The 18851-nt window shown below is 35.7% G+C and overlaps 1 protein-coding gene across 2 annotated transcripts in view; it reads left to right on the forward strand.

The window, feature by feature from the left end:
• runx1 (RUNX family transcription factor 1) overlaps positions 1-18851 on the forward strand; it is a 67197-nt gene that overhangs the window by 10987 nt on the left and 37359 nt on the right. The gene's annotated exons all lie outside the window — the stretch shown is intronic.

Raw genomic sequence — 18851 nt, forward strand, 5'->3', positions numbered from 1 at the left:
TGTGTGTGTGTGTGTGTGTGTGCGTGCGCGCGTGCGTGTGTGTGTGTGCCCAGACAAAAGGGAGCAAAACAACAGAGCGAGAAGAGAAATGGAAACTGTTTTTTGTTTCTTTTTTTTAAGACGAGAGGAGGAGGCAGCATGAAAAAATCAGACTATGTTTTCTATGTAGTACTTTTACTTGTAATCGAGTACTTTCACACTGGGTCTCGTTTTTAGAAACTGGTTTCATAATTCAGGCTTCACACACATTGTCGTTAATATAATTTCAGAACTTTTCCATGACTTTTCAAGGACCCCAAATTTTTTTATTTTTTTATTTTTTTGCTCCACTTGTCAAGTGTTTTTCAAATATATGAAACTTTATTTAAACTATTTTTTTCAGCATAGCAATTTTAATTTTTTTTTGTTTCTGTGTATTAAAAAAAAAGACTTTAAAAAAAAAAATAAAAATAAAAATAATTTTAAAAAACAAAAAAAAAAAAAAATCAGTGACAATAATTCCTTATTTGTTTTTTAAGTTTCTGTGTATTTAAAAAAAACAAGAATTAAAAATCAAAAAATAATAATAAAAAAAGGTTCCCAAATTTCTTTTAGGTTTTCCTTAAAAATCTCCACAAATAAAAAAAAAAATAAAATCATAGACAATAATTCCAGTTTTGGTTTTTTCTCTTTTTTTAAGTTTCTGTGTATTAAAAAAACAAATTCAGAAATTCATGAAAAAAAAAATATTTTTTTTGGCTTTCCTTAAAAATCACCACAAAGAAGAAAAAAAAGAAAACAAACTGTTTTTAAAAAAAGAAAAATCAACAGTAAAATAAATACAAAATGCAGCCATTTAAAGTTTTATGCCCCAACCCTCAGCAAAAGTGCTTAAAAATCATCCAACAAACTTGCTGTAACAAATAAATTTAATTTACATTTTTTTTTTTTAATTTAATTTTTTTTTTTTAATTTTCATGGTAATTTTCTTGCGTTTTATTTTATTTATTTTTTTTTACTAATTTCTTGCTAATTTTGGGTCATTTCTCCTTTAATTACTCATTGACTTTTTCTCATGTTTTTTTTTTTAAAGAAATCAAGCCAATTTTGCTCAGATTTCCCGTACATAAATTTGTCATTTTGACTTTTTCCAACTTTTTTTTTTTTTTACCATATTTGGCATATGGAGAAAATACATTTCCACTAGGTGCACTGTCACGATCAGTGTTGCCGAAAATGATATATCCCAGACTGTCATCATCAAAAAAAATTTAATAAATTTTTTTTTTTTAAATTTAGAAACACAGTGGTGTCATGACAAAAACTTGACATTCAGAGGGTTAAAATTCTGAAATGTAATGAATATTTGACATTTATCCTTTGGGCCGAAGTTGGTTAAATAATATGAACGTACATTAATATTATTTAAAGTTTTATTTTGAAAGTGCGATATTAAAGGAGGGCCTTAAAGGATTAATTCAACACATCTGCAATCATTCAGTCAGACTTACAAGAAAATAGAAATGTATTTTCCAGCATGCTGCTGATGTTGTGTCAGTCAGTGAGAGCAAAATGGAAAAAAAAAAGTAGAGTAGGTGAACGAGAGGACAACTTCTGAGAAATTAGAAGTGTTGTTTTTCCTAGAAACCCCTCCTTCTCCTCCCCTCGCTTTTCTGTTTTTCAACCATTTCCATCCTTTACTGTCACCAGCTGCTTGAACTGCGTTCACACGCCGATGAAATTAATGTATATTTTCTAGTCTTCATGGTTACGTTTTCATTTTATTTTATTTTATTTTGTTTTATTTTATTTTAGTTTATATGGTTTTGTTTTGTTTTAATTGTTTTATTTTATTTGTTTTATTTCATTTTGTTTTATTTTATTTAATTTCATTTTGATTTGATTTATTTTATTGGTTTTATTTTATTTTAATTGAAATGGTTTTGTTTTGTTTTATTTGCTTTATTTTATTTTGTTTTGTTTTATTTTATTTCATTTTATTTATTTAGTTTTTCTTTATTCTTTTATTTCATTTTGTTTTAGTTTATTTTATTTCATTTCATTTTTATTTATTTAATTTCATATTATTTTGTTATTATTTATTAGTTTTATTTTGTTTTGTTTTAGTTTGTTTTGTTTTATTTTATTTTGTTTTATTTCGTTTTGATTTATTTGATTTTGTTTCTGTTTTGTTTTAATTTTGTTTTATTTTATTTCATTTTATTTTGTTAGTTTTTATTTTATTTTGTTTTGTTTTAGTTTATTTTATTTCATTTTGTATTTATTTATTTAATTTCATTTTATTTTGTTATTATTTATTTGTTTTATTTTGTTTTGTTTAATTTTATTTTATTTTGTTTTGATTTATTTCATTTTGTTTTGATTTATTTCATTTTGTTTTAGTTTATTTCATTTTATTTCGTTTTTATTTATTGAATTTCCTTCATTTTGTTATTTGTTTTATTTTGTTTTGTTTTAGTTTATTTTATTTCATTTTGATTTATTTTATTTTGTTTCTGTTTTGTTTTGTTCTGTTTTGTTTTAATTTTGTTTTATTTTATTTCATTTGATTTATTTAGTTGTTATCTTTTATTTTATTTCATTTTGTTTAAGTTTATTTTATTTCATTTGGTATTTATTTATGTAATTTCATTTTTATTTTCTTATTATTTCTTTGTTTTATTTTGTTTTGTTTTGTTTTAGTTTATTTTATTTCATTTTGTTTCTGTTTTGTTTTGCTCTAATTTTGTTTTATTTTATTTCATTTTATCTATTTAGTTGTTACTTTTTATTTCATTTTGTTTTAGTTTATTTTATTTCATTCCGTATTTATTTATTTTATTTCATTTTATTTTGTTTTATTTGTTGTTTTTAAAAATTTTTTTAAATTTTATTTTCATTCTTGTGAGCACGATACGCTTTGAGAGAATTCCCTCTAATTTCGCCCAAACATTCACTTGCACTTAAGGATAGACTGAATCAAATTTGGTGGTCATAGGTCAAAGGTCAAGGTCACCGCAGCCTTGTGTCTATCTCATCCTTGTGATTGCGGTATCTAAAAAATGCTATGAGGGAGTTTCTTGAGGGGGATAAAAAAAAAAACAGTAATAGAACCCTTGAAAAACCCTTTTTTTCCAGAACAAAAATAAAAAGGTTCTTTGGAAGTGAATGGTTCTGGGTAGAACCTCAGCCCTTCAAGTTTAACCCTTTTAGAGCCTTTGTTTCTAAGTTTTATTGGATGGCTTTTTCCATTCCAGCTTGTAGGTGGAAAACAGTAGGAAAGTAGGTTTCAAAATGTACACGACTTTTCCTGTGTGTTGCCATGTTAACGACTGTGTGTGTGTGTGTGTGTGTGTGTGTGTGTGTGTGAGTCACTTCCCGCAGCCCAGCTAATGCACTCAGTCCGATTTTATACCAGAGTCTCACTGACAAGTTGACTGCTACAATCATTATGACTCAGCACTTTGAGGTTGCACATGAATGCACAAACACACACACACACACACACACACACACACACAGCGTCTGTATATGTTAAGTCACATAATCATGATGATACGCATCAATGGAAGGCCCCTTAAGGACTCAATGAAGTTCCCCTTCATTGTTTCTATTGGTACTAGATTCTTTGTGTGTGTGTGTGTGTGTGTGTGTGTGTGTGTGTGTGTGTGTGTGTGTGTGTGTTTTCGGTCATTTGTCCAGCTGTGATCTCGGCCTTTTATTTTGAAGCCTGGGAATTAGCACAGAATGCCTTCTATGGATCCATCTTGTATCTGTGCTTTTTTCTCCCTTACTCCGCACACACACACACACACACATACACACACAGTCTACACACCTACGCACACACAGTGGTTCCCATGTGGCCATCTGGCCACACATCACACAGCTGAGTTCTGCTGTTTGATCTCTTCACCTCCCCCTGCAAAAAATGTCAGCACTCAGCTGGTGGTTTTATCACGAGTTCCCACGTCATCCACTTTGTGTTCTATATATTTGGTGAATTTAATCATTTTTTTCAAGGTAAAAGCAAGAAAATAATACGTTTGTAAATGTATCAGTGATTGTTTTAATGCAGTTACTCAAACATGAGGAAATTATGTTACTTTTGTTTGGGACTATTTTTAGCGGTGGATTAATCTGCAGTTGGTGCTCTAGTGTTTGTGGTGGTTCGCTCACTGATCACTGATGTTTTGTGAAGAGTTTTCGGACAAGAATGGATGTTATTTAAGCTGGAATCGCCAAACTTTCAGTTCATTTTAATTTGTGTTACCAACAGATGTAGACCAAAGTGCCTCCGGACACAGCTGGAAAGACGTACAACCAATGAGAGCAACAATTCATGATCTGCAACCAATCACAACAAAGAAACATGACTTATAACCAATCATTCCACCAAAACTAACCTATGACTAATCATTCCAACAAAATGGGACCTACAACCAATCAGACCAACAAACTGTGACCTACAACCAATCAGACCAGAAAACGTGACCTACAACCAATCAGACCAACAAACTGTGACCTACAACCAATCAGACTAACAAACTGCGAGACCAACAAAATAAGACCCACAACCAATCAAACCAACAAATTCAGACCAACAAAATAAGACCTACAACCGATCAGACCAACAAAATAAGACAACCAGTCAGAGCAACAAAATAAGACAACCAATCAGACCAACAAAACGTGACCTACAACCAATCAGACCAACAAAACGTGACCTACAACCAATCAGACCAACAAACTGTGAGACCAACAAAATAAGACCTACAACCAATCAGACCAACAAAACATGACCTACAACCAATCAGACCAACAAAACATGACCCTCAACCAATCAGACCAACAAAATGTGACCTACAACCAATCAGACCAAAAAACATGACCTACAACTAATCATACCAACAAAACGTGACCCAAAAACAATCAGACCAACAAAACATGACCTACAATCAATCAGCGCAACAAAACATGACCTACAACCAATCAGACTAACAAAATAGACCTACAACCAATCAGACCAACAAAATTAGACCTAAATCCAATCGGAGCAACAAAACGTTATCAACAACCAACCAGACCAACAAAATAAGACAACCAATCAGACCAACAAAACATGATCTTCAACCAATCAGACCAACAAACTGTGACCTACAACCAATCAGACCAACAAAACATGCTCTTCAACCAATCAGACCAACAAAACATGACTTACAACCAATCAGACCAACAAAACATGACTTACAACCAATCACACCAACAAAACATGACTTACAACTAATCAGAACAATGAAACACTGAAACACACATCTAGATCTGATGCAGTTAAACCTTTCAAAAAGGTTTTCACTGCGACCACAGGTAATTAGCGTGTACTTCCCATCATGCCTAGTGCTGAACTGAGTAGTTTTTAGTTTGCTGTTGCAGTTGACAGCGTCAGTGATTTGGATGTTACCCTTTATCACAGCTGCTGAATTTCTAGGATTTCTACTATTGCTTTCTACTTTGATTGACTCGATTTTTTTTTAAATAATCATTGGTCCTAATTATGAATCTCAAATATTCATTAATTTTTAGAATTTTAACCCTTTAAATGACAGGTTTTTGTCATGATGCCACTTTGTTTTAGATGAAAAAAAATGATTTATAAAAAGGATTTTTTTTTAAAGTATAATACATGCTATGTAGATTTCTTTTTTATTGTTATTATCACAGCCTGGGATATGTCAATGATTTGCAGCGTCATTGATTTTTTTCATTTTTTTCTGGTACAAAATACTAATAAAAAAATGCACTTTTCAAAATCAGGCTATAAAAATATGATATATTTGTATGACTTTCTACTTTCATTAAGGTTTTTTTTATTTTCTTTTAACCTACATCAGCCCTAGTATAAGCTTAAGTATTAAATATGCATTCATCTTTAGTAAAAAAAAACAGGACTTCTTATTGAATCTACTTTTGTAAAACTTTTTTTTAAATATGTCAATTTATATATATATACATATATATATATATATATATACACATATATCATATACTGTAATTTTAACAATCCAGTCGAGTCAAATCACAACAGAAGTTATTCCAGGGCACTTTTTTTTACTAGACGTTGTTGCGTTTTACAGTGCATTCAGCGAGGAAAAGCTCAGTGTCATTTTTTACAGTGTGTCCCTCCTCCTGTCCTCCTCCATCAGTTGCAGCAGGAAGATGGAGCTCCAATACAGATCCCTTCATTTCCTCTCTTCTTTTTCATCTCTCCTCCTCTGTCTCCTCCCTCTCTGCTGCCCTCTTTCACTTCCTTCCGACCGCCTGCTTAATCACTTCAATATTTTAATATCAGAGTGTTCTGGAGAGCGTCTACACTGGTGTCCTGTGAGACTCTGCTGGTACAGTTTCACACACAGCCTACTGCTATTTCTTTGGATAGGGATTTGGATTTTATTGCTGAGTTTGCACAGATCTGAATTTGTTTCATGAACTTTTCTGCTCTTGTAAAAATAACACATAATGCTCACAACAAGCTGCATCCTCTGAAGCCAATGCTGAAAAACTGCAGTTCCCCTAATGGCCACTAGAGGCTGGCTCCAAAAAAGAGTCAATTTTATGTTAAAATGTCCAACTTTACAGCAGAAATAAACCAAAAAAAAATGGTTTCAGTTTTTAAAGTTAATTTTAACATTCATGACAATTGTACAGAAGGTGATTTTTTAAATATAATTCATCTGTTTACATTTTATTAGTGCCTAAAATGTTGCATGTTTTACCCTTTGGGCCCCGCTTTAATATCACATAGGCTCGTATCGGTCTGCGCACAAAATGCGCTTCAAATTAAGCTTTTAAAAACCATATCATACATTAAATATAATTTTCGACTTTGATTGAGTTTATTTTTTTAACCAACGTCAGTCCGAATCATAAACATCAAATATTTATTTTTTTTAATTTATTTTCTGAAATTTAACTTTTTGTCATAAAGATGGAAAAAGGACCAAATTTAAAAAAGAAATAAAAAATCAAAATACTACGTGCAAAGTCAAATATTATTATTATTATTATGGAAATGGAATGTATTTTCTCCATATGTCCATATGTCTCCAATTGTTAAAAAAAATAAAAATAAAGATGTCATAAGGGTTTGGGATTTTATTTTTTTTTTGGGGATCTTGGAATCTTGGAAATTCCAAGATTAATTGAAAAAACATACACAATCTTGCCAAAATTTATGCCATATGCATGAACACATCCAAAATTATCGAAAAATAAAGAATGTAAAGTACATAAAATGCACCAAACAGTCCCTAGTAGTTAAAAAATACAATATATTTTTCCATCTCTCTATCGTCTATCTGTTTATCTTTTTTTTACACATGGTAGTATTTGCTGTTGTTTTTTAAGCCATGTTTTCCGTTGTAGATTGACTAATGTATTTATCATATCCAACACCTGTATTGCAATCTTCACAAACTAACTAATCAACACAACACCTAAAACGCCCTCTGTCCACGTTTGACGTGATCTCATGACGTTTCGAAAACCGTCTCGAAATTGCCATCTCTTCAGCTTCAACTGGGACTCCCTGCAGTAATTTTGGACCAAATGCTACAATCCAAAATATCAATACTGGTCTTCAAAAACCAATGTGAGTGACATTGTTTTATAATATGTGGTCATGTGGGATCAGCTTTTCGAAAACTATAGACTTACTTACCCTTTACTTACTTACTTCTTACACTTTAGCTTTTGCATTATTTCTGTTCTTAGTGTGTGTATGTGTGTGTGTCTGTGAATATGAACCACCAGTTAGTTGTCAGCCGGCCTTGTTGGCTTTAAAGAAATGTTATCGCCCATCTCTATTTTCAGTCTTTGCTTTCGCTACACTTCCCCGTTGACTCTAACCTCCTGCGAAGTTTCGTGAAACCGCCAACAGCGAACAGCCATCTGACAATCGATGAAGCCTCTGATAATCCGGAGCTTCAGTGTTCCCAACCCAAACCACACTGGTTCCCCTCAGCCTTAATGGGCGAGATGGCAGCTTTGTGCCTGTAAAAGCTACTGGGACAGGTGTCCCGTTTGAGGCGAGGCGAGGTCCCTTTAGTGCTGTGGTTAACGAAGAAGTCATGCAAACAGTCGCCTCACCCTTTCCTCACCCTCGCTCGTCCCTCCATCACCATTTGTCCCCACATTGTGGTTAACTAGTGAATGCAAAGTGTTGTCTTTACGTGTGTATGTGTGGCCCGTACCCATTAGCACCCTGCTATTCTGTATTGTAAATTCCGCCCGGCGACTAAAGCTTCTGATTTATTCATTGGCTCGTTTGGGACTTTGTGCGTCCCCATGTGGTTGGATTCAGGGGCTCTGATTGGCTGAGTCCGCTGGATTCTTCCGCTTTGATGATCCGCTTTTTTTTCCAGAATCTTTACTTTGCATGCACACACACACACACACACGAATAAGTATGCTACAAAAAGCATGAAATACCCAAAGCCTTAGGGGTGGCTCTGAATGACTAATTAGCTTAGAAGTACCATTCTCTAACTGTCAGAAATGATCTAGGCCATGGAGAACAATAATTGATTTTTGTGGCTGTCAATGGTGACTGCTATATTGAGGTGTATGTATCAACAGTATGTGCCTGTTAATAATGAGCAGTGTATTTTCTGACTGTAGAAAGAAGTGATCATGATGAGTTGTACCTTAGAAGATCAACTATCCTTAAATATATTTCATTCAATACAGGTCATGTCTAATCCCTTTAAAATGTGCCCTTATTCTGAAAAAGACAATATTTATAACAAACTGTCTACACGTCGAATGAAAATTAATATTCCATTAACAATCCCATTTATAGCAGCTCTGTTGTACTACAACTAGCGTGCCCTAACCTTTTTGAAAAGGTCCGTTTTGTGATATTCGTGTATATCCAAAAGCTCGTTCAAATTCAAGTCTTTTTGTTGCTGTTGGCAAGTTGATTTGTGATACAGTGTATCCATGACAACGTACAGAGCTGGCTGTGTGTCGCTACAAAAAAAACCTCAGTTGAGACGCATATTCCGAATTGGCTATGTTCAAACGCTCCTAAAAGCTTATTAACACTGGTGTCCACATCTTAATCAGAAAATGCTACCATTGAAAACAGCCTAATTTGGAATATTTTAACAGAGTATGTTGTTTATATGACCCACATCAAATTCGGGAATATTGTTATATTCGGAATAATAGCGGAATGTTGGGGTGTATTTAAATGTAGCCAATTATAACATCTATTTGCTGTTTGGTAGTGCCGATGCAATGGTGTGTCCAAGTTATTTGCGTTTTTATATTTGGTGAAGGCATTTTTTCAGCTAAGGCACCAAAGTCTGGCGCCAATGCAAAATCCGAATGCTGTCACTTAAGCTATCACGTTTCCATCTTGGTTTCCTAATCTTGTAGTGAAGCTAGAAATCTTCCACTGAAATGAACACAAGCTTGTAAACTAATAGCAACTTTGGATTTCAAGGGACAATTTCTGTCCACTATTTTCGTCTTTGAGTTAGCGTTCTTCAAATAGTGACCCTACAAGACCCCCCGCCTTTGCAAAACCTTATTCTTATGACTGTATTCACTATGAATGCCCTCATAATGCATTATGGATGAGGTCTTCATAGAAAGTGTTACCAAGATTTCCATCATCAGTCCTGGTTCCCTGTTGTCCTCCTCCACTCAATCTCTCGTTTCCTCAGGGATCTCCCCCTCAATCCACTTCTCATCCTTCTCTTCCTGCTCTCAGGGCCTGAATTACTTCCTTCTATCCACACACCACTGCAGTACAGTAGAAGACTGCGTTTATGATGACTGCAGTTGTACGTCATCATGATGATGACATAGGTGCAGATGTGTCTAGATGCATCATTAAATTTGTGCTACATTTATGCTCATATGTGTATTTTGCAAGTCTTGGTGGTGCTTGTTGTGGTTGGTGGCATGTGGCTGTTAGTCACTCATCATGAGGTGGAAATCTATTCACCAGTCTGCAAACTTTCCTCTTGTTGAACTTTCATACCTTGCCAGGTCCAAGTTTTCAAGTGGGCGAGTAAACATCACAGACAAGATGGTACTGGTTAAATCAGCATTGGGAAAAAAACTGCACAACCTCTGCATCAGTTTCCAGTGCCATATCAGACTCTAAAATAACCTTTGATTCACTGGAACTTGGCTAAATCCTGGACGGCGCAGAGAGTAGGAGAGGGGGGCGTGTGCTTTATGTTGAATAAAGACTTGTGTAGAGGTGGGAATTGGACGTACTGACCAGGTCCCGCTGTGAATTACTACTATATACTAGTTTGGGTGACCATGTGGTCATCTTGTTGAAGCCTTGGTTAATAAAATAATTTTCAAGTCATGAACAAATGTATCTATTTCCTGTGTCTAGAGTGCAACTGGAAAACAATGTCCAGATGCTTCTTTTTAGAAAATGTTGAGCCTCAAGAGTTTGCCAGTGGAGATGAGCTCCAGTGGGTGCATACACACACCTATACAGGAATTGTTTGCAGACCATGCATCATTGGTAACCTTGCCAGGTATGGAGACACCGGGCCTGGGTGGTTGGCCCACATTATCCTGTGGGCCAACCGGGAGTACCCGGAGTACCCGGTCATTGTTCTTTCTTTTCTTTGTGGTGTTCTGGAAAGGATGCCAACAGGGGACTCTATAGTTCTTGGGGACGTCACTGCTCACGTGGGCAATGATGGAGAAATCTCTAAGGGGGTTGATTGGGAGGAACCTTTGTCCAAGAAAGAACCACCTGGACTTGCAATTAGACATAGGAGTCTTAATTTTACACAATCTTAGCTGAGAGAGAGGCAGCTGGAGGTATCCTTGTCTATGTCATCATAAGCTATTCTTCTTATCCAGCAATGTGCGAGCCATATGTATCAGATGGTAGGGCAATTCCAGTCTGACTGCCATAAAACCACTCTACATTTTGAGTAGAGGCGAGCTGATACCGGCTTCTCTAGGTGATTGCAGCTTCACGCATAACCACCCACACCTGGGGTGAAGCAATCAAGATTTTGAAAGAACTAGTTCAAACATGCTAGGTGTGAATATCCCTTTTACTGGTGGCAAGCTGAACAGCTAGCCGATCTCTAACAAAAGGTTGCTTTTGATACCATCACAGGTGATTAACCTTGTGGTTATTCTGTTCTTTGTTGGAAGGGCCTGCACTTGTATTTTTTTAGTCATTTGACCACTCAAAGCACTTTCACTTTGAGTCACATTCACTAGTTTACACACACAGTCATACACTAAAGGCAGAGGCTACTGTACAAGGTGCTAACGCTGTTGGAAAAGCCATTAGGAGCAATTATGGGTTCAGTATCTTGCCCAAGGATATTTCAACATGTTGACTGGAAGAGCTACCCACCTTCTGATTAGGAGACGACCCATTTTGAATTTGAGTCATAGTCACCCTTCACTTTGTGATCACTTATTTCTTCTTTCATTACAAGTGCAAATGTAATCCAGGCATTGGAACTGTATATTGACTGTGTATGTGGCAAATTCTCCAGCAGCATTTTTGAAAACTTCACTTTTGTCAGCCCAAAAAGCCTTCATACAGAACAGAGTTTGGGAAAAGCTCAATTTTAGTGTGAACAAGAGGCTAACACGGAGTGAATACCTTCTTCAAATCTGCCCACTTTGACATGGCCTCAGTGTGAGGCATCTGTCAAGAGTTCATTCATCTCTAAGTACTCATCAGACAGGGAATGGACAGAATTGGACATCCTTGCAGTAAACCTTTCTGATCAGTTGTGACGTTCATGTTCGCTGTCCAACTGGCAGTGTGTGTGTGTGCGTGCGTGTGAGTTAAAAGTTTCTGCTCTAATGCACCTGCTCAGCCATTCAAACTGCACTAAACACAGCCTGAGGCACTTCTATCTTCCTCTCTTGATCTCTCTATCTGCCATGGTCTCTCCGTCTCATCCTGTCTCTCTCTCTGTCAGAAACATTGTCTCACTTTTCTCTGTCTCCCTGCATTTTATTTCCATTTCGACATTCTACGGTGAAAGAATGAACATTTAACCAACTTTGACTGTGTGCATGATTGAATAGGTGTACTCTCTTTCTCTCTTTCTTCCTCTCTTTCTCTTTCTCCGTGTCCTTCATTTCTTGTGTCAGAAAATCAATTTTTAGTTTAGCAAGAATAAGCCCATGTTCTCTCATCGCAGAGGCCGGCTGAATAATTCAACACACACACACAGACAAAGGACTAATGCACATATTCCTTTTTGCACATTCAAAGTATTTTTCTTGCCGTTTACTCTAGAATTTACGGAGAAAACAAACCCTTAACACAAACCCCGATTGGTAGTCTTTACCATAATCATTATTTTAATGACGGCCAAATGACTGCTCCCTTTCCTCATTCTGGTACCGTCAAAATTCAAAAGATCATGGACAGATTGTCAATTTGAAACATTAAAGGATATGGCTAGAGTACAATAAATTCCATTGAAAAACCAACAATATGTCTATGAGTATTTTCTAACTTCCTGTCTGTACCTTTCAGTTCCTGCTCATTGGTTCAAGGTCAAGTAAATGGCAGTTTTTAGGAAAGCTTACTGTATGAGAGCTTCTTTAGTACCGTACATGGGCAAAGAACCCTTGAAAGGAACCTGAAAACTGAATTACGTGCACGTTCTCATCCCAATTTAACCATATAATTTAGAGGTCTAACCCCTACCATACCTTCATTCATCTGGCATAACTGCAGTCTTTCCTGAACTTTGACTGTACAGTAGGTGTCAAGCAAAGATATTATGATCCATGGGCATAAATAAAACTTGTCATTAAAGGAATTCCAAGGTTTTCCAGAAACGTCCAATAATAATATTCTCTCAATGTGATTATTAGCTGATTCAGCATCGTCCCTGCTGCCTTGATATGATGCCTTCACCATAATTAAACTGGTTTTCTTGCCCTTATGATGATAAAACACGCAAAAAAATTAAGTATCAACACATTCTCATCCCGAGTCGTTACATGTTGCCGCTTTGCAGTGGAATTCGGCGTCTACCTATAAGGTTTTAGGTATCCTTTGTGTCTGCTTTTTACGTTCCAGGATGCCACCATTATAGTTATGTTTAAACAATAAAAGCCCATGGCAACTAATGCCAGAACTTTAACAAATGCCTATCCTGGAACGGATGGTTGGGATAAGGCAAAAGAGGCACATGGTAAGGTGTTTAAAAAAACATCACATTCAGACTGGAAGTGAACACTGAACTCCAAGATTTGAAAGATTTGAAAGTCCAAGATTTGTTGGATCCATCCACCGCCCCTACCACCCAACCCATAGGTACCCCTTTACTCCTTATATTACATTGTTACTGGAAGAACCTGATGCAGTTCTATGGGGTATTATGCATGCACATTTGGCTCTGTCTTGCCACGTTTTCAAGTGATGCCAACATGGGGATGTGAAATGTGTCTTTGGGCATCATCGTACGCCAAAAGCACTGTCAAAGTGGCAGTATTTCACCAGTTCGGAATTAGAACGGGCTAGAATTACCAGTGGAACAAGGGATCTGGAGAGTTCTAATGACCACGATAGTTCCAAGTTTGGACTTTTCAGTGGTTCCGGAACTATCATGGCAGAACTGGCAATATGGAAATGGCTTAAAACTTAGGAGATCAAATTTGTTAAAAAGTTACAAGAAAATTACCTGGAAATAAGCACCAAAAAAGGTGCTAAACATAAAATATATATAAGTTTTAATTATATTTTTTGTAACATAATTTACTATATAATTACTATAATTGTAAATGTAGTTTCTGGACATTATTTCCATTCCAGAGCTGTGTGTGTGTGTGTGTCATGTGGCAGTGCATGAAAATAAGTGTGCTGCCTATGTGTTGAGCACATGTCCCTGTGCAAGTCTGCACATCCTGAATGTGTGCGTGTGTGTGTGTGAGAGAGAGAGAGTGTGTGTGTGTGTGTGTGTGTGTGTGTCATTAGTTGCCCCTGCTAACTGATATGTCAGAAAATCAATTAATTACTTTTAAGCAGCAGTTAACTGCATCCGCACAATACACCCCATGAATTATAGACGAAGTGTGTGTGCATATGCTGTGTGTGTGTGCGTGTGTGTGAGTGTGTGTGTGTGGTGTGATAGAACTGGCTGCTCTGTTAACTACAGACAATTGCTAACTCCTCCGTCACTGATCAATTGATGAGAGTGCTTCAATACAAATCTACTGAGCACGCCGAAGTGTCTGAACTGACTCCCGCATGTCTCGTTTTTACAGAGTGTGTGTGTGTGTGTGTCTTTGTACTTCATTAACATAAGCAAAGACAGCAATTGCAATTTGTAGACAGAATTAAAAAGATAAAATGTACAATCTTATTCCATTGGGCTACTGTGCTTTAGTCCAAAAAAGTGATAATTAGAATTTAATATAATTTATAGCAAATTTCATATATGAGACACCATTTAAAATGTAATTTAGTCATAAGACAACTGTAAAAAGTTCTTGTTAAATCGGTTAAATGCGTGAATCAATCGATTATGACGAAAGCACAAGTATATTGCGAGACATAACCAACCCATTCTCATTCCGAAGATGTCAAATACCGCCGCTTTTGCAATGATTTCACCGTAAGATCACAACGCCAAAAGTCACCTTTTGCGGCTATATGATACATTTCCGGATGGCGTCAGCTGACGACACCCTCCAATTGGTTACCATGTGCCTCTTTTGCCTAAACATAACCACATGCTTTTGTAGCATAATCCCAATATGTGGTTTTGTTGACATCTGTTGGTTGCAGAGTCCTGGAACATCAGGAGATGTAGAACAATATGTAAAATGTAATATGTAGACGCAGAAGAACAGGAGACGTAGAACAACATCTAAAACGTAATATGTAGACGCAGAAGTCCACTGCAAAGTGGCAAAATGTGATGACTTGGAATGAGAACATCCATATTCAACACATTTAACAGATGACTTGTCTTACTACATTCTTAACTTGAACATTTTCATCCATAAGTATTCAGTTAATTCACTTTGATATTCCAAATTCATATCATTTTTATAATTTTTATGTAGCCCTATTATTTCAAAAAAGTAGGAATTAGGCCTTAAATTATGTCCAAGATACGTTTATCAAATACTTCACTTCTTAAGTTTAATAGTTCAAAAAGCTATCAAATTCAATGGAACTAATTTTAAAGGTTTCTTTACTTTTTTCATATTAAAAACAGAGGACCTTTTTCCTCAGACTCGTTCTATCCCTCCATCGATCCCTCGGTCAGGGTGGCAGTGTGTGTGTGTGTGTGTGTGTGTGTGTTTGTGTGGGGGTGTATTGATCCTTACCATGGCACTGTGTCACTGGCCTCAGGGTGGCCTTAGCTCTGGGGACAACAGGGACAGACAGCCGCTGGCAGAAAGAGAGAAAAGAAGGTGGGGGGGTCATCTTTTTTTGACTTCCTTTTTGACATCACTATGATTATTTTGTGTAACTGTGCGTCCTCTAGAATTTGTAAAGTGGATACTTAGGACATGAGCTATATTGGAACATTATTTTGTTAATTAATGATAAATAATTAATAAGACCGAACAAAAGAGAAAAAAAATCGACAACAAATACCTAAAAAAAAAAGTTTAATGTTAATACTTTCACTGTCAACCCCTGGTTTAGCCCACGATATGGTTGGTACCAGACATATAATGGACGGGGAACACACGTGTCCTTCTGTACTTCCCGTATCTGTCCCCTCTGTCCCCTGCACTTTTTACAGCCATTCAATTCATTTGAAACATGTCGTAACTCGTTTTTCCAAGCGGTCTTGAAACAAACCATGAATAGATGGCGGTGTACACGCGCTGTCTTGTTGTGGTCACATGACACATTTGAGACGTGCGCTGTCAGCACTGCTCTGAACTGTTGGTTTTAACTAAAAAAAACTAAGAACAAGAATGCTGACATTATTGTTACCTATGGCTGGCTAGCTAGCTTCATGCTAGGAATTATTCATGCTAGCTAACAAGAATACTAACTATGGCTAGCTAGCTAGCTTCATGCTAGGAATTGTTCATGTTAGCTAACACGAATACTTACTGTGACTAGCTGGTTAGCTTCTTGCTAAGAATTATTCATGTTAACTAACACGAATACTAACTATGGATAGCTAGCTAGCTTTTTTCTAGGAATTATTCACGTTAGCTAACACGAATACTTACTATGACTAGCTGGCTAGCTTCTTGCTAAGAATTATTCATGTTAGCTAACGCGAATACTTACTATGACTAGCTGGTTAGCTTCTTGCTAGGAATTATTCACGTTAGCTAACACGAATACTAACTATGGCTAGCTGGGCAGCGGCGCAGAATTTGTGTTCACTATTAAAGGGCTGTGAGATTTGGTTGAGCCAACCGAAATTTTGCCACATACGCGGAAGGAAGACATAAGACACAGCATAGCTCATTTTGTGCATGTTTTTTTGTGGATCCTCCTTCCGGCTTTGACAACAACTTCATCGTTGTTTCCTTTTTATTTCTCTTTCTTTCTTTCTGTCTGTCTGTCCCTATCTCACTGTCCGTGTGACTGTCTATGTCCTTCTCTTTGCGTCTCTGTCTCTCTATGTTCAGACTGTTCACGAGTATGATTATGAAAACAACCCTGCAAAATGTATCATCTTCCACCCACTGTGGCGGTCGGAGTTAGGGAAACAAAAATATACAAATCACATTACTGGAATTGTTAATAAAAAAAAAAGATGTGTAATTTCAGGCCTTAATAACAAGTTCTGAATGTTGTTTTGAAAATGTTCTTCCTTTGTTCTCATGAAACATTGTGGGAACGTTTTATTAAAAAAAGAACATTCTATGATCTGTCGCCTCTCAACATCACCAAAACATTTTCTGAATGTTTCAGTTATATCGTCACATCTTAATCAGCATTTAATCTTATGGAAACATTATTTGAAACGATAAACGTCCTTAAAATATTCTTTGAACATTGATTAAAATGTTTTCTTTCAAACATTATTGCAACATGTATGTAACGTTAGCCAGTGTTGCGGGAACAGTCATCCAGACTTCTTTTATGAACACATTTTGAAGTTAATTACCAGTAAAAGTGTTTTTTTTTCACATTAGGAATATTGATTGGAATATTGGAATATTGGAATATTAATGGATGATATATCAAACATTTATCAGTATTGAGGAAAATTATATTAAGATGATTATTGTTTTATCAGCCCAATGTGGAGTTTTTGTGATAGAAGAGGTAGACAGGTTTGAGATTTCCAAAAAATATAATAGAACAAAAATAAGGGGGAAAAAGGGCAACTTCACTATGGCTTACCATCACTACACACACACACGAGAAACTGAGCTTCAGTGGCTCTGGTTTTGGCTCACGAGGAACACACACACGGCAGACGACCACTGTGGCTCACCATAACCCAGTGACACACACACACCAACACACACACAGTTGGTGTGATTGTCTGAGGTTGCCATTGAGGGTTACAGTGAGCTCTGCTGACATAGTAGCGCACACACTCTCAAACACACTGTTTTGTGGTGATGTCACCAGCCAAAGGGCTGCTGGGAGTTACGTGGTGTGGGAAGCTCACTGTCCACTAGTGTGTGTGTGTGTGTGTGTGTGTGTGTGTTTCATAGTGGTCACCTTGAGGTTTAGTAGTACATCTCTGTGTAGTTTTAACACAGCATAGAGACTGACTAATAAAAAAAGTTGGGGTTTTTTTTATTTCCCCTGGTATTAATATACACTCCATAGACCCCAAAATAATATTTCTGTACACTTTAAAATCTGGCAGGTTGATTTTACTTTTAAAAAAAATCTAGGAAAGTTATTGAAAATCTTTAGTAAATTTCTGTCTCGGAAAACTGGTTTAAATTCTTTAAAAAAACACAAAAAAAATCTAGGAAACTGATTGAAAATTTTTAGTAAATCTCTTTTGTCAGAAAACTAGTTTAATTTCTTTTAAAAAAAATCTAGGAAACTGATTGAAAATTTTTAGTAAATCTCTTTTTTCAGAAAACTAGTTTAATTTCTTTTAAAAAAAATCTAGGAAACTGATTGAAAATTTTTAGTAAATCTCTATCTCGGAAAACTGGTTTGATTTCTTAAAACAAAAAATCTAGGAAACTGATTGAAAATTTTTAGTAAATCTCTTTTTTCAGAAAACTAGTATTAATTTCTTGGAAAAAAAATCTAGGAAACGGATTGAAAAGTTTTAGTAAATCCCTATCTCGGAAAACTGGTTTGATTTCTTAAAAAAAAAAGAAATCTGGGAAACTGACTGAAAATTTTTAGTAAATCTCTGTCTCGGAAAACTGGTTTTATTTCTTCAGAAAAAAAAAGAAATCTAGGAAACTAATTGAAAATTTGTAGTAAATCTCTATCTTGTTAAAACTGGTTTGATTTCTTTAAAAAAAAATCTAGGAAAGTGATTAAAAATTTTAAGTAAATCTCGATCTCGGAAAACTGACTTGATTTAAAAAAAACATGGGAAGACAGCAATGAGCAACTGAAGAAGAAATGAGGCAGAAATTTACTAAATGTTAGCTAAAAAATGCGGGAAATGCAAAACTGACAAATTAAGACAATTAATTTGTAAATTATATAATTTTCAATATATAATGATGATTATAAATATTGTTTTTTTTCCTTAGAGACTTTTCCCCAGCTTTAAATTCCACCAAATAGCTTATAGTTCGAAGGACTAAAAACTTCTGAAAGACGTCTGAAAGCAGCACGAGGAATGTAATGTCGCTCCAGCTTTCGAAGGTTTAATACTTCTCCTTTATGTCTTGTTAAAAATATTTGGCTTTTGTTATTTCTCATG

Source organism: Plectropomus leopardus, chromosome 24 (assembly GCF_026936395.1).
Source record: "Plectropomus leopardus strain MGB_pleo_1.0 chromosome 24, ASM2693639v1, whole genome shotgun sequence".
Lineage (NCBI taxonomy): Eukaryota > Metazoa > Chordata > Actinopteri > Perciformes > Serranidae > Plectropomus > Plectropomus leopardus.